This window comes from Peromyscus californicus, unplaced genomic scaffold (assembly GCF_007827085.1).
Source record: "Peromyscus californicus insignis strain IS unplaced genomic scaffold, ASM782708v3 Scaffold_10__1_contigs__length_136768540, whole genome shotgun sequence".
NCBI classification, from domain to species: Eukaryota; Metazoa; Chordata; class Mammalia; order Rodentia; family Cricetidae; genus Peromyscus; species Peromyscus californicus.
This window is the reverse complement of record NW_026294391.1, coordinates 93,068,127-93,085,397: the sequence shown is the minus strand read 5'-3', so window position 1 is coordinate 93,085,397 and position 17,271 is coordinate 93,068,127. Positions and strand designations below refer to the sequence as shown.

Here is a 17,271-nt window from a genome sequence, read left to right as displayed (position 1 = left end):
GGAGCTATCTACCTAGCAAATAATCTAATCTGAAAGAGATTTTTTTAAGTAATAGCATTTCCTGGTATAAATTTTAAAGAACTCCACTAATTTGCAGTACTTACTCTTTTCTAGTTTCTGGGATATTAAGACATGAACACACATAGAAGTCACAGAAGAGAAAACAAGTATCCAAAGGGAGATATAAACAAAACTCAGTAACTGTTATCTTTTGCTTGACACTCACCTTATGCTAACCACTGTCACGTGCTTTGCACTTATTCCCATTTAGTCTCTATCACAACTCAATGGTGTAGGGAATATGACATCCCATGATAATGATGACAATAATAGTGACTAACATTCACTGAGTGCTTAGTATCAGCCAGTTATTAAGCAAGGTGTTTTGAAATATATTACTTAGGCAAATGTTCATTCTACAGATGAGGATAACTATGGCCAGACGGGATAAATGATTTATCTCAAGTCACAGAACTAGGCAGTTGCAGTTCAGATAGTCAAACATCTTAGATCTTAGATCTTAGAGTTACAAGAATTCACAGCAGATGGCTCCTATATTGCTCAGAAGATACATGTTTACAGTGAACAGGCCATGGCAGAATACACACAAGGAGATAAGAAGGAAGGGCATCATGAGAGGGCTAGAAAATGGCCTCACTTGTTTGGAGTTGAGGGTGTATAATGGGGAATAATGGTTCATTGGCAAGGTAGTTCTGCCCCTCAGTGATCTTAATCACATCACTTGTGTCAGTCAGGACCTGCAGCCTCCTATCAAAATTGTCACTCAGCTCTTCATCATGAAGTACTTGACTTTTTAAAGTCTCTATCTCTCAACACTCATCAGGAAAGCTTCTTCTTACAGCAGATGGTGATGAACATAGACATCCACAACTGGTCAATGTGTACAGAATAAGGGACTTAGGAGTGCTCAACCCTAAGTGGAACATCTGTGGTAAACTTTACTCTCAAAGCTCAGGGTAAGTTAGTAGAAGAGGGGCCATAATGATTGTAAGAGGCAGAGGTAGTAGATTACTTAAGAAAACAATGTTTTCTGGACACAACAGGGTGGATGCACATACGAAATCACAATAATTATATCAGCGTGCACAAGACCTGCATAAGCTCAAGTCAAACAAAATCCCAACATGGAAGAGGGGAAGTAGTCATGAAGTCCTACCCATAGCCACAGAGCTATTGCCATTTGATGGCTTCTGGGAGAGAGGGAGAGTCAGTTTTCTCTAATAGTATATCCTCTAGTATATTGACGACACTCCAGAGGAAGACATCCCAGAGTAGCTGGCCAACACAAATTGGACTTGATGGGATTTTTAAATGAGAAAGACAGAGAAAGAGACAAAGAGAGAACATGAAGTTGGGTGGATAGGGAGGTATGGGTGGATCTGGGAGAGACTGTGGGAGGAGTACATTTGTTCAAAATACATTGTATATAATTCTCAATGAAAGAATAAAAATATCAAAAAGATTCATAACCACACTCCAAGTTACAACAGAGAATACACTGTCTAATTCAAACCTTGATGAATAGTAAGTTGGCTCATGATAAGTCAGTAAACTGATAGCTTTTCAATCTTACTTTTCTTTTTTGGGCATTTAGGATACTGACAAAATATTTGAAAAAAAGACAAGAGGATGAAGAATCCCAGCACTGCTCATCAAGCCAACAAAGAAAGTTCATCTCACAATAGTATGTGTAATAGTATGTGCTAATGATCTAAATACCTATCAATATCAGGTTGGTGAGATAAAGTATGAAACAGCTACAAACAGTAACACTGTATTTTGGAAATAAAGTAAAACTGTGTGTTCTGACAAGAAAAGATGTTTCCAAAATATGTTAAGTGTGTGTGTGTGTGTGTGTGTGTGTGTGTGTGTGTGTGTGATCCTAGAGCTGTTTATATATTCATCAAACTAGCTGAATATATCTAGCAGAGTGCCAGAATGATATATGGACTTTCACTTTCAGTGTACACTATTGACCTTTTTAAAAACCCATAATGCCTTTGTAATTAAAAAAAATACTCGTATTTCCATTGTGCAAGACAAACAAGCAAAACCTCCTTCTTAGATTATCCTTATCCATCTTGTCTTTTATAACACTGTCAGTGTTCATATGTTGGATTCAGTAATGCATTTGCAAATTTTCTCCTATGACTTTCCCATGAATGAACTGAAATAAAACAATAATGTCTTAAACAAACTATAATATAGCTCAATGGAGTGGCAATTGATTAAAGAATTTTACCCACAGCATAGGTGGCAACCAGTATAAAGGTCTCCAGAGAAGGACCACGGGGCTTTTCCAACTTCATTAATAATTTAAATGATGTATAAAATGTACTTACCACGTCTGAAGATGACTCAAAGCTGGCAGAGTATCAGATACGTTGAAGAACAAAATTGAGATTCAGAGTGAACTAAGATGGGCTGAGATACCAGGCTAAAATTTAAAAAGATAAAATTTAAATAAGATAAAGAAAAATTACTCAACAAAAACCTTAAAAATCCATTTTATGACACTGGGAGAAAGGACAGTGTCTCAAAAGCAGCTCACATACAAACTGACCAAGCAACCAAGAAAGGTTTATGGTTTTACTGGACCCACAAGCATAATTTGAGCCAACAGTTCAATGAAGGTAGCATATTTAGCTGGTTAAGTGCCAGAGTATCATTTTAGGATGTATTAACTAAAGTACTATTTCTAGATCTGAAACATGCTTGTTGTCCTACAGCCTAACATTCCTCCCTAGTATCTCTTGTTCAATTCTAAACAGCACATTTTTAGAGGGTCACTGAAAAAAATGTAACAGCTCCCAAGAAGAGACAGAAGATTGAGGAAAAAACAAAAACACAGCCCATAGCAGGAAAAGGTTTGGAAGAGACTTGGAGCCTATGAAGCAGGATGGTTATATACAGTGCACTCACTTGCCTTCAAATCTCTATTGCTTTCATTTGATACCCCCTTTTCTTGGGTGACTTGGGTGAAAAGACCACTGCCACCCCGTGGCGGCAAAAAGGCAGGTTGCACAATAAGCCAGTCAGAAAGCTTTTCTGACCTTGAGAAGGTCTTGCTGGAAGCTGGGCCAGCTGATAAGGCGAGAGGGTTTCAAATCCTAGCTGCATGAACTGATACCAGGGGCAGAATTGTCCTAATGAGGTCTCTTTCAGCTCCAAGGGACTACATTTCTTTTCCCAAGTCACTGTGATATGATTCCTTTCTGTTTGCCCCCTACTGTACAACGAATCCACAATCTGCAGTCCACATAGTGTTAAGGGCAATGTTGTAGGACTTGCTGGACTTGTATCTCATTTATTATTGTTCCAGGCTGACTGAGGAATAGAATCCCACTTCTTAGAGGAGGGACAGATGACTGAGATATGTTAACTCAAGTTCCTACTTGAAGGAACTTCTTCATTTCTTTCTACCTCCCTCCAAATAACAGTCATCACATTAACTAAAAAAGCCCTAAAACACCTGTGCTGTGAGATAATGCTTTTGTACACTGGTTTAATAAAATGCTGATTGACTAGTAGCCAGGCAGAAAGTATAGGCAGGATAAGCAGACAGGGAGAATTCTGGGAAGAGGAAGGCTGAGTCAGGAGACACCAGCCCGCTGTCCCAGGAGCAGAATGTAATGGCACACAGGTAAAGCCACAGAATATGTGGCAATGTATAGATTAACAGAAATGGGCTGAGTTTAAGTGCAAGAGCTAGTCAGTAGTAAGCCTGAGCTAATGGCTGAGCAGTTTTAACTAATATAAGCCTCTGTGTGTTTACTTGGGTCTGAGCAGCTGCTGACAGGGTGGGACACAGGAAAACTTTCAGCTACACACTCGGTCTCAGTGACCTGTCTAATCTCCTATTCCATTATCCTTCCCCTTCTTTAAATTCACTTCTGCAGCACAGACTTCTAGGTACTCACTGAAATGGCAAGCACACATCTGACTTGGGGACAGAGTTCTTGCTGTTCTTTCTGCTTATAACATTTTCCCTTGAGGTGCCTACGTGGTTCACTCTATCACCTCCTTCAAGGCTCACCTCAGATCACCTACTCAGTGAGACTTTCTCTGACCACTCATTTGAAATCTATATTGTTCAGGTTTCTATGTACATGCTGACAATTCCAATCACTTCACATATTTAATATGACGCAATATTGTTTTTGATGGTTTATTTTGGTTTCTTCTCTCTTTTGGACTGTAATTTGTTTACCTGTGGACATGTAGTTCTCATGTCTGATGTGTATGTGTGTGTTGGGGGGGGGAGGATATTCAGCTTCTAGCATACTGGCAAGCCCATAGGAAGTGCTCAGTAAATATCTGAAGGACTGCTTCCCAAATTCATACTTTTTCTGATCTGATTATCTCAACAACAATCATGTGCTAGTAAAAACATAAAATTTTAGTTGAATGAAAAAAGGAATTTCAATTTTACAGCTGGCTTCCAAACTGATAACAAGAAGTTTAATACTGTGTAAGAAGATTAGAGATGCTTTTGTGTATTTTTTCTCAATTTCCTTGATTGGTCATGCAACTATATCACATTACTGATTAACTGATGATAATAATTATAGTAGCTAATATCAACTGAGTGATAACAATATACTAGCATTGTGATAAACACTTTACTTGACTAAGATATTTAGTCCCTATGGTAGTCCTTTGAAGTTGGCACTACTAAAGTTCCTATCTTAAAGACAAGAAAACTGAAAAGAAAGGAGGTATCGAGTCCTGGCCATGGTCACACAATTAATGTCAGACAAATTTCAAGGTGTATGTTATTAACGTTTGTCATCAACATAAGATGGAAAACCTGATGATGATGATGATGATGATGATGATGATGATGATGAAAATAAAGCTAGTGTTGCTAGTCTTAATCATGCATCAGGAGCTATGCTAATTGTCACACACCATCTCATTTAAATCTTGAAATAACCCCAAGACACATACTACTATTATATGACTATTTTTCAGTCCTAAACTGCTGTAATGTACTCAGCTATTCACAGCCCCACTTAGCATTTGCCTTGGTTTAATGAGACACATGCTTTGATTCTCTTTCTGCTCAGTAGGCCAGCAGGGAAGCTGGAAAAGCTGTGAATAGCCTCTTAGCACTACTTGAACTTTGCACATCTTGGAAAGTAGGCCTCTAGAACATTTGAAGATTTCAGACCTCAGAATATACTTCTTGCTTGCTTGCTTCCCCGAGTCCCCTGCCAATTGCATTCCAAAGTATAGTTGAAATGCAGTTTTCTCCAGGAATCCATCTTTGGCCTTTCTGCCATAATCTCTCTCTCCTCTCTCTCCTCCCACTGGCTTCTCTCTCTCTCTCTCTCTCTCTCTCTCTCTCTCTCTCTCTCTCTCTCTCTCTCTCTCTCTCAGTTCATACACTACAATCACCCCCAGCTTTGTACTGCTGGCTTTCTTTCCATTCAGCTAGAATACAGCTGAATAAAACAGCTCAGTCCTGTGCTGGTTGGAATGTCCCACGTCAATAATTTTCATGTAAATAGTAGATTCTCAGTAATTACTGTGTTGATTTAGTCATAATGTCATAGTTGCACAAATGTTGTTTCTTCAAGGCACTCTCATACATGTTATCTCACCTTAGCCTCAAGCAGACCTGAGAAATAAGAAAACAGGTCCGATTTTTCTCATGTTGATCGTTAAAGAATAGAGAGCCAGGGAGATTGAATAAGTTGTCTAAAGTCACATATCTGAGAAGTGAGACTAGCTCCAGGGACATTACACCCTGGAGTCTTCATACTAGACCACAATAATTCCACAGAAAGATGCTGTTGGTGCAAGCAATGCTAATAACCTTCCTATGATGATTTTGTCTTGATTCATTCATTGGAGCAAAGGCAATACAAAATGCCAAGAGGCAATCTCTTCAGTGAAGAAGGGGAAGGAAGGTAAACTCATCTATCTGGTGAGAAGTGCCTGGAGCTTAGCAGCTGAACAGTGATAACTCCGTTACAGTCTGTGTGGAGGGGACTGGAAACTGAATGTTGTCTTCTACACATAGAAACTATTTCAACCTTCAGTATAAAGGAGACCACCTAGCAGACAGTACAGTGAATGTAAAAGAGCACTAACATGCTGGAAACCTGGGTTCAATATCCAACTCTGCTACTAACTATGGGTGTGACAATGGGGAAGGCTCCGAACCTGTCTGATGCTGTACTTTCTCTTTAGGAGACTACAAATTGCAAGGCCACTCATAGCTTTAGTGTTTCATAAGTTTAGGACACATACATCTATGATCATAATTTTATGATCCATTGGATCATTCCTGAATTGTAGACAGATTTTTTTGGTATAGTTTGGAAAATATTATCAGATATTTAATAGACATGGGAAGGTGAAATGACTTTTGCACCAATATCCAGATGTCAAAGTCCTCTACAAAAATATCTGCTTTTAAAAAATGGGAATATGTAAGCTTTTGGTGGTACTACATGCCTATAATCCCAGCACTTGGGAGGCTGAAGTAGAAGATGAAAAATTCAAGACTAACCTATGCTACTATTGATACTTGTCTCAAAGCAGGGAGTACCAAAACAAAGCAAGCAGAAAGACTTCAAATAACCTTTGATTTTTAATTTCCCTAAAGAAAAGATCTGAACACATAAGGTTTACTCATCTGTTTACTGCTTTAAATAGTGTAGTACGTTAGTGTAATAAATACCTTGGGGAAAATAGAAAGCCAAGTAGGAAGTTAACAGTCCCAAAATGATATGGCAAGGCCAATAGTTATATAGATGGTGTACAGAGGGGCTTCAATGTTCAAATGACCACATTGTTACAGGTTCCATGTGAATTAGAACTTAACATTGCTTGCTCCTTTTCTGTAGACTTCATGAATGAAAAGTTAACGACATAGTATCTTCCATATACCAAGTGCACACGATGTATGCTGATGTCAATCAAAACAAATCCTTAGGGCTGAAAAAATGATGCAGTCAGTAAAAGACTTGCAGCACAAGCATAAGGAAATGAGTTCAGATCCCCAGCACCTATGTCAAAAGCTGGTTGTGGTGTAGACCTGTAATACGAGTGCTGGGGAGGTGGAGATAGGATGATTCCTGAGGCTGGTCAGATGGTCTTGCCAAATCAGTGAACTCCAGTTTTAGTGAGAGCTTGTCTCAAAAAAATAATGGGAGAATGATAGAGGAAGATCATCAACCTCTGGCTTCCACATATGTGCATACACACCTCTCATATGCATGAATATGCACACACATATACCACATACACATACACACATGATTAACAAACAGGATTTCATCTAGTTTTTTTTTATTTCACAAAGGTGGAGTTTCCAAAAGAAAAAATAAATATCAATATCTGGAAGAAAGACAGAAGAGTGTGCATAATAGCTGTTTGGACAGATGTTTGGCAGAGTTCTCCAAAATCTTTGCTAATGAAGAGCAACTGAACATCCCCAATAAAGCCAGATGCATTTCCTATGTAATGGGGTCAGTATAATTAGCCTGATACCCATAGCCAAACCCCTAAATTACCCTTACATGGTAGGCCAGAGCCATTAGAAGGTATTAGGACTCAATTATCTTTAAACAGTAGCTAACTCTGTTGACCCAAGCATAACATGGCAAAGATAGGGAGGGAAGAGAAATGAATCACAATGTATTCTCTTTCTAGTAATGTCTAGTCTAGTTTAGGACTTGACAGATTATTTCTCTGGATGCCAGTTTATCCAAATGAGAAGTGAGCATTTCAAACACTTTGGCCATGATCTACAGTATGATCAAATATTACTTCCTGAAATATATATGACTGTATGTCTATATATACATACATGAACTATGTATTAATGAACTATGTATAACTGTGTAAAATTATACATATACATGGAATATGAAGCAAAATTCATCTTTACTGTGTAGAGTGCACACTGTTGTTACCTTCTACTTATGTTGCTTGTTGAAGTTGATTTCCTTTTGAATAACAATCCCACGTGAAAATGCTGCTATTGACCAAGAGTTGCCAAATATGCCCCACATCCCAACCTATTGAGGTCTGCATTAAAGTACTGAATATATTTGGTGAAAAGGGCATGCTACAATCGAATCCAGAGATTCATACCCATGAGGCAAACAGGCTACCACTGACTTGCATCTGCATTTCCAACACATGATTTTCTACTCCTTTCCAAACCTATGGGATCAACCAGAATTTGAGTACAATAATTCATGAATCTACACACACACAAAAAAAAACCACATACACATCACACACACACACACACACACACACACACACACACACACACTTTTAAACTGAGGACCAGCTGTAAATTGCCATAAAGACCTCTCAGAACTAGAGGCAAATGACATTAACAACAATTACTGTTATGCCAGTCTTACCAGAGTAAGAGCTTTTCATTCATTATCTAACTGAAGTTTTCATGACAACCCCATTTCATTGGTGAGGAAACTGAGTCTTAGAGCACTTCGGTAATTTGCTGGAAGGGAGACAGGGAAGATAAGACAGGGGCAGGAGTGTGATTTTTTTCCATGACTGGATTATGAACCTACTGTTTTTTTCCATACTGCATCCTCCCATATCCCTCCTAGGAACATATTCAGAGACCTTGGATCTGCCCAGAGTGTTCTGTTATTCTGAGTTTACACTCAAATTGCTCAATCATCCCAGGTAAAGATCAGTCATAAAACAGCAATACTTATCTATGCCATTCATTGAGGATTTTTGTTTCTATGGAATATGTGAGTCTACATTTACACCTTCCGTTATACTGTAAATGTGGAGGGGCGGAGAAAAAGAGGCTCAATGAGCAGAAACAGCTTACCCAAACCCCCACAGTAAGATACAGCCAAGCTGCCACAGTGTGACTCCCTTCTGGCAGGGCCTAATACTGCACTTGGGTGGGCTTTCTGAAGAGCTCCTAGCTTCCCCTTATTCTAAGCCTAGCTCCCTTCAAGGCAGAAGAGATAGCTTGCTTTCTGCCTTCCTCCACAGAGAATTTACACCACCAATTTCAGAAATGCATGAGCTCTTCTTATACACTGCCTGAGGGACAGGTTGCCCCGACCTCAAGGAGGCTGTGCTGAGGACTGGCTGCATTTCTATTTCTGTCCTGCAATTTGTAAAAAGCTCTGCACTATGCTTTAAAGAAAAAAATCATAGATTTCTTGATAAAGGGAAAAGGCTCCATCCCTCCCACAAAGGCAAAATGCTACCAGCCACTAGCAAAGCAGCCCATGGAAGTCTCTGTGGAGCAAAATGCTTTGAGCCCACAGCTGAACTATGTGGTGTGGTAGACTGGATGACAGAAAGAAGTTGGAGGGATATAATTGGCCCACATTTCGTCTCTTCAGCTGAAGCCCCCCCTCCATTGAGAATATCTCCTCTGTTTTTTTGCCACAGAGAAGGGTGTTTTTACAGTGTGTATGTGATTATGTCATGAATGACTAGTTATTTATTAAACACTGTGTCAGTTCTAACATTTTTCTTTATCCCTTCCCCTTCACTATGTAGATCTTTTTCTTTCCCCCCTTAACAGTCCTTCAGCAAACCTCCCATCCATCCACCACCACAAACACACACACACACACACATACATACATACATACACACACACACACACACACACACACACACACACACACACACACACACACACACATTAAAAATAAAAGCAAAAACTTAGCCTTAGCATTCCTATCTTTAAATGAATAAACTGATTCAGAAGGTCTACTGTTAGGGCCATTCACTGCTTCTAGGATTCTGTTCAAATATGCAGAGAAAGACCCAAGCATTGTCTGTGAAATGGCATTTCAGGTACAGTTCATTAACAGTAAACTAATTTCAAATTGTATGTGTATGTGGGTGCACGAGTGCATCTCTCTCTCTCTCTCTCTCTCTCTCTCTCTCTCTCTCTCTCTCTCTCTCTCTCTCTCTGGGGTGGGGGGGTTGAGATAGGGTCTCTAGACAGCGTTTCCTCCAAATCTAACTGTGACTGAGGATGATCTTGAACTTGTAATCCTCCTGCTTCGGCCTCCCAAATACTAAGATTACCTGTACAGGCTTGCACTACCAAGCCCAGTTTGTTTGGTGCTGGGGTGAAATCCAAGGGCTTATGCATGGTCTGCAAGCACTGTACTAACTGAGTTACATCTCTATCCTCAAACAGTTGGGTTTTGTTGCTGATAGGAGTTGAGTTGTTTGATAAGAAGGAAATAATTTTTGTCCAGGAGCATTCTGCCATCCTCATGAAGACCTCCACTGCCTTTTCTCATCGTTGATACAGTTTTCATTCTCTTTATTGGCAGCCAGGGCCATAAATCCTGGCTAGGCAGTTACCTATTCTCCATGTGTCAATTTCTCTCTCCATGTGAAAGTGGTCAGTGCAATCCAGCCTTGTAATAACTCAGGTTTCAACACCACAGCGTTCAAGCTAGTGCCATTCTCACCTCAGTGGAAGCATTCTGTTTGACATCAAGAAAATCCAAAGAGGTGTTAAATTTGCTTTGGGGCTGCAACTCCCTTTCATTTTGTCAAAAATGGCTCAAGATTTGATGCTTTTATAGATTTTAAAATCATGAATGGATAAAATACCTCAGGTTCTTAATCTATATTGTCAATCACCCAAGTGTCTCCTTTCCTAGTGGCATTGCTAATGAGATCGCTGTTTGCTGTTGCTTGCCTACATAGCCCATGCCCGTTTCACCTGCTCCCCACTGCTTGGTTCAAGAGGATGAGATGGATCTGGAGGGTTTGGGATGCTTTGAGGATGTTTTGAACAACAACAACAAAAAACATGAGAGGAAATGAAGCATATTCTCTTTCTTCTGCAGTACTTAAAGATTGATTCACATCAACCTGCCTGTGTCTGAATTCAAGTCACTCTATCTCCCTGGACTGAGTGTGCTCACAGTCAAATAGTGATGATTTTAGTCACATAAGGTCACTATGGAGACTAAGTGAGTAAAGAGCCTACAGCAAATCTCAGTACGTGTGAATATCTCAATAACTGCCGATTATGCTGAGTATGGCTCTTCCTGGCTAAACTGGCCTTTAAGCTTTCTGTTTCAAATGACTATATTCTGGTTATCTCTTTTTACCGAGGGATCTGAAATCACACTAGACACAGGGCTGAGATTATGTAAATCTTAAAGTCCCTGGTGGGGAAGGAATTGATTGAAACTGTCTGTTTTCCTGTTTATGTACTTACTCAGCAAATATTTATTGGCTACTCATTGCATGCCAGGTACCATATTAGGGGATGAGAACATAATGGTGGCCAAAGTCCTTAGTTAATAGAGTCAGCACTCTAGAAAGGAAGACAGTCGAGAAATATAATGAACCAGACATGGATCAACTTGGTGACATTAAGAGATAGAACATGTGGCTAGGGTTAGAGAACACAGTGAGAGGGAAAGTAAAAGGAGATGAGTCTGCAGAGAAAGGCAGGGAACAGACCATTCCAGCTTTGCAGTGTGCCTTTATCCTAAGACTATTGGATTTGAAACAAGGAATCAATATACTCAACATTTCAAATGTTTGTTAAAGCCTACAGTGATTGTTATTTGGAGTTGAGATTGTCCAGAAGACTGTTATACTCTGATGTAAAGACGCTCCCTCCTCAAATAGAAAGCAACAGTGTTGAGGTCGTTTCTTATAGTCAGTGCTAAAGCACATTTAAGTCCTGCCTAGGGCATTCATCCAAAGGATGGTAAGCAGCAGTCTGGACTGTGTGCACCCACATTTTTCTCAATTGTGCGTTTCTTGTCACTGGAATACATGTATCATCAAAGCATTGTGTACCCCATTATTTTACCTCCTCCCCAGAAGGAAGTATTTATGGATAAAGCAACTGGGGATGGAAGGGACAGGACTTCATTCTGGTGGAGCAATGGGCAATGGAAGAAAGAAGTGACTCAGGGTTGAGCCAGGACCATTGTGTGTGCCCATGAGTATGTATATTTGCATGGGCCTTCCCAAGTAAGTTTCAAGGCGATACACACGGGGACACTTTTATGGAGGGACAGAATTTCTTCTGCAGTTCTCAGGCTTAGAGCCAAGAAATTCAGAATGTCTGTACCCATCTGCACAATCTTATGTAAGTCAGTATGTGTCTGTGATATAAATGGCACACCCATAGCTATGGTTCCCTGAACATCCATCCATTGCAAGCTGAAAGCAAGAGTGGAAATGATTAGGAGGCCACTGCACTGGTTAAGGCTGAGGAAATGGAGAAAAGTAGCCAAAATAGGAACCTATTTTGAAGTTAAGTCAACAGGATTGCCTGGGGTCTAGGATGTGATGTCAAAGAGAATAAAAGAAACTGAGGATAACAATAGGGAGTTTGAGCCAAGAAAGCAGGTGAGCAGAATGCTTTTGTAAAAAATTCCTTCACAAGTCCTGCTATGAGCTAGCAATGATTTATGCTGTCCATTTTAGTAGCCAGCTGAGCAATCTCTGTGTCTTAAGCTCCTTCTCCTTAAGACAGCTATTCCTCACTAAGGATCTCAAAACATTTATCCAGGAGGCCCAGGAGAAATTAGTAATCCTTGATATTTAGATACTTATCTTTGCCTCAGAAGGCTTCTTCCGGTTCCTATTTGACTCAAGGAAAAATAATGATTTCAGCTTGTTCCAATCTGTTTCTCCAGGTTTCTTATCGACAGCATTCTGATACCCCTCTCTGCTGTGGGATGTTCTGTATGGCAAATGTGTTGCTGATTAGTCAATAAATAAAACACTGATTGGCCATTGGCTAGGCAGGAAGTGTAGGTGGGACAAGGAGGAGAATAAAGCTGGGAAGTGGAAGGCTGAGTCAGAGAGACACTGCCAGCCGCCACGATGACAAAGAGCATGTGAAGATGCCGGTAAGCCACGAGCCATGTGGCAAGGTATAGATTAATGGAAATGGATTAATTTAAGCTGCAAGAACAGTTAGCAAGAAGCCTGCCATGGCCATACAATTTGTAACCAATATAAGTCTCTGTGTTTACTTGGTCGGGTCTGAGCGTCTATGGGACTGGCAGGTGAGAGAGATTTGTCCTGACTGTGGGCCAGGCAGGAAAACTCAAGCGACACCTCTCTCTTTCAGTTCCTCCTCTTTTCCAAATATCCCTTCCTGCGTTGCTTTTTTATCAGAACCCCATAGGGAATGTACCTTCATTCAAGGACAAGGGTGTTCCATGGACCAGTTCCAAGCAGCCCAGAATTCCATGACTTCACCAAATCCCTCTCCGCCATAAAAGAAAAAAGGTACTTTGGGCAAGAAGCAGAGCCAAGTAAGCCGAGAAAATGAGCCAAGTGCTGAGAAATTAAAGAAAGCAATGCTGACGAAGGGGGAAAAAAGAATTAATCAGGAACTCGTCAGGTCATTGTGATCTCTTTGATTGCATTAGCATGTACCGGCAGAAGTCTACAGATTGACTAATACTTCCACAGAAGAGAACAAATGTAGCCTAGCAGCATGGCTATCCAGAGCTGCATCTTCCTTAGAGAGAATCCATGCTGACAGGTGCCAGGCCCTCCTTACTCCTGGGCCAGACACATTTCCTGTAACTCACTACTTCCTGAGATAGGGATCATATGGGCAAGGCCCTTAGCACCTTTAACAAATTTAAATCTGCCTCCTGTACATGGTGCCCCTGAGTCACTTCAGATCATTCACCTCACCACCTCCAAGTATCCTATTTAGATGGCCTGGGACAAGCTTTAGAGGGAGAGATCGCTTCTGGCAACCTGCATTAGTCTTTGGAGGCTGTCCTTGCCCCATGTGCCCTGGCTGTGACTCACACTTCCTATAACTCCTTATACCTGCCTGTTCCCCTGCCTGTATTGCCAGAGGAGGAAAGCAATTATCCTTTCCAGTGATGCCTTACCGACTTTTCCTCTGTGTGTCTAAGATGCCATGCTTTGTCTCATCCCTGCTAGCCAGAGAGAGAGAGAGAGAGAGAGAGAGAGAGAGAGAGAGAGAGAGATGGACGGATGGACAGACGGACAGAGACAGAGACTGAGAGACAGAGACTGAGACAGACAGAGACAGAGAGACAGAGAGACAAAGACCTAGAGACAGACAGAGACTGAGACCGAAAGACAGAGACATACACAGAGACACACACAGAGAGGACTGTCTCCTGCAGACAAACATAGGATAGGAAACACCAATTAAAACCAGATCCCAGTGTCTCCAGTTCCACCTATGTACCAGTGAATAGCACAAGTGCTTTACATTGCTGCTGTGTCAAGTGAGGTCACCATTTCACAGCTTAAAGAAACATAGCCCTAGGGCTGGAGAGATGGCTCAGAGGTTAAGAGCACTGGCTGCTCTTCCAGAGGTCCTGAGTTCAAGTCCCAGCAACTACATGGTGGCTCAAAACCATCTATAACGAGATCTGGTGCCCTCTTCTGAGCTGCAGGCATACATAATAAATAAATAAATCTTAAAAAAAAATAAAAAAAAAGCCCTGAGAGATTTAGGCACTTGATCGAGAACAGAAAGCTAGAAATGAGCAAAGCCAGGGTTTGAACCCAAATATATTTAACTTCAGTGCAACTGCCTACAACCAGCTGCATATACCTCATAAAACAAGAAGCATCCCTCTATTTCCAATAACTTTCTTCCCTATAGACAGAGGAACTCCATCCATCTCTAAAAATGTTGAGATGCTTGCCAAAACACTGACTCCGGCCCTGATCTCTATTTTGCTTTCTACTAAATGGCACTTGTGTATTCATGTACCTTATTCACTCACCTTACACACTACAAACTTATTTTGGGTCCCAGCCAGTTTGCTCTTGATTTGCCTCTTTCTGCCAGCACCAGGCCATTTTTCAGTCTCCCAACTTTGGAACCATCCCTAACTCCTCTCTGTCTAAGCAATGGGGTAGGGTGATTTCCTCTTTACAGTGTCTCTTAAATTTACCCTTTCTGCCATTTCAATTTTTTCTGATACATCTTTTGCCTTAAACACTACACAAATTAACTCTCCAACAGTTGCCATGGGTCAGACATTCCAGGCTACAAATCTCATCAGAAACTGTATTAGTAAAATATAAAAGTGTTGTCAAAGAAGTTCCACAACCCTTCACTGCAATTCCCCAAATTTTAACATTTTGTTTAGTTTCCTTCAGTCTTTCTCTCTGCCTAAACATATTCTTACATAGACATTATATCTTCTTCTAAACCATTTGAGAATAAGATGAAGGTCATTTTTCTTTATCCCTAGACACTTTGTATAATACATATGAAGACATTTTTGTTTATTGCCACAAGACAATGATCGGAATCAATAAAAATATTCGATCATATTTCTATGTAATCTAAATGCATTTTTCAAATTTAACTCATTAACCCAACAATAAAAAAATTATCTAGTATAGGAGTCAAGCATGAATGAATCCTAGAGTTGAGTCTGAATGTCACTTTAGTCCTCTTTTAAAAGTGGAACTTCTCAGTTTTTCTTATCTTTGATGACCTTGACATTTTCAAAGAATACACTATCCTCTGATTCCAGCTATAATTTTCAATGTCACAGTAGACAGAAAAGCAGAATATCATCTGACGTTCCATCTTCAGAGTTATAGAATTTGAAAGGGCCTAAATTTAGTGTTATTCTACTGGGTCTCAAACACCTCCCAAAATTTCCATCTTATCACTGACTCAACATTATTAAATTACTTCACATTTTACACTTAATTCTATGACCACCCAACGACAATTGCTTTTGTATAATCACCTCCAGTCTGAGTATAAGTGGACCCTACCAAAATTATGAGAAATAAATTTAATTGTTACATCATATGAAAAAATGACTATTTCAGAAATACAGAAATTAAGCATTTGAATCTATCTTCTGGGTATGAATGTAAGCTTTAGTTTAAAATAAAGATTTGTGACAAGGGATAAGGGGTGTGCATAATCAAGCAATGTCAGTAGAGTGACTTTCTAATACCAGGCATGATTTTACTCCTGTTGTATAGGACTTAAGTCCAATTAGACATTTATTACCAAGATATGAGTGCAACTATTGCACTTTTAGGGATATTCTTTTAGGCACTTTTAGGCATTTTCTGGTCATTGTTGTTGTTCATAGGCCTCACAGCTTGGTAGTCTTATGGTTCCTTCCCTTCCTTAGCAGCTTGCATAGCACCTTCTGTTTCTATAAAAAGTCAGACTTCAGGAAGGAGACTTTCAGTTCAGATCCAGCTTAAATCTTCCAAGTGCTGTGGCCAAAGTATGATGTATCTTAGGCAATAAGGACTTACCTTCAAACTCTGGGAGGCATCCAAGGGGAACAATAGTAGCTTATATTATTTTGGGAGTCTCTTGGACTATAATGATCAAAAACTCAAAAGGAAGTTACGTTGAGTTACACCATTAAACTTACTGGCCCACACAAAAAATGGGCCATTGCTTTGAAATGAGTTTGTTATTAGAAGGTGTAATAATGGCAATGACACAAAGGATGTTCCATCAGTATCATAATCAAATGATTTGTGTCAAGAAGGAGAATATACAACAGGTATTGCCTACTATCAAACTTCGGTCATCACTTCACATGGTTGTTGAAATTTTAACTCTGCTGATTTTATATCAAAATTCAATGTAAATTTGTCTTAGTTTTATAGATATTGACATCATCATGAATTTATCCTACTTTTCTATTTGTACACAGAGGATTAGAACATAATACAATAACATATGAAGACTGAAAACTTTGTCATAATTAAGTAATATAGGAGCGCTGAGAAAAGTTAATGAACAATCTAGCAATACAGACAAAGATAGAAAAGATACAAATTACCAATATCTGAATAAAAATATCAGTGCAGGCCTTGTAAACAACATGAGAACAATCAGAAAGTGTTACTCATGATCCCATATGTGATGATATTTTAATTGTGCTGAAATGTGATTTTCATTTGTATGTTAATAAATGAATTTTGCCTGGAGATCAGAGGTCACATAGCGAGGTCACATAGGGAGCAATGAGCAGAAGTCAGGTGGTTGTAGCACACACCCTTAATCCAATCACATGGCAGGCAGAGTATCTGTGTGGTCAAGGACACAGCCAAGTGTGGTGACATGAACCTTTAATCCCAGTACCAACCATAGAGAGCTGGAGGTCTGTACAGACAGGCAGTGATGAGGAAGTCATGTGGCTGGGCTTAGAGCCAATGAGAAGGCAGAACAGAAAGGCAATAAAAACACAAATCAGACAGGAAGAAGCTTTCTCTGGGGAAGCG

The 17,271-nt window shown here is 39.9% G+C and overlaps 1 protein-coding gene across 5 annotated transcripts in view; it reads right to left on the bottom strand.

Annotated features, from left to right (window-relative positions):
• The window catches only part of Pak3 (p21 (RAC1) activated kinase 3), a 277,699-nt gene that overhangs the window by 225,409 nt on the left and 35,019 nt on the right, over positions 1–17,271 (bottom strand). For all 5 annotated transcript variants that reach the window (XM_052737446.1, XM_052737394.1, XM_052737472.1 and 2 more), the window contains exon 2: positions 2,364–2,458. The gene's annotated coding sequence lies outside the window, so the exon portion shown is untranslated. The remainder of the gene's footprint in view (positions 1–2,363; positions 2,459–17,271) is intronic.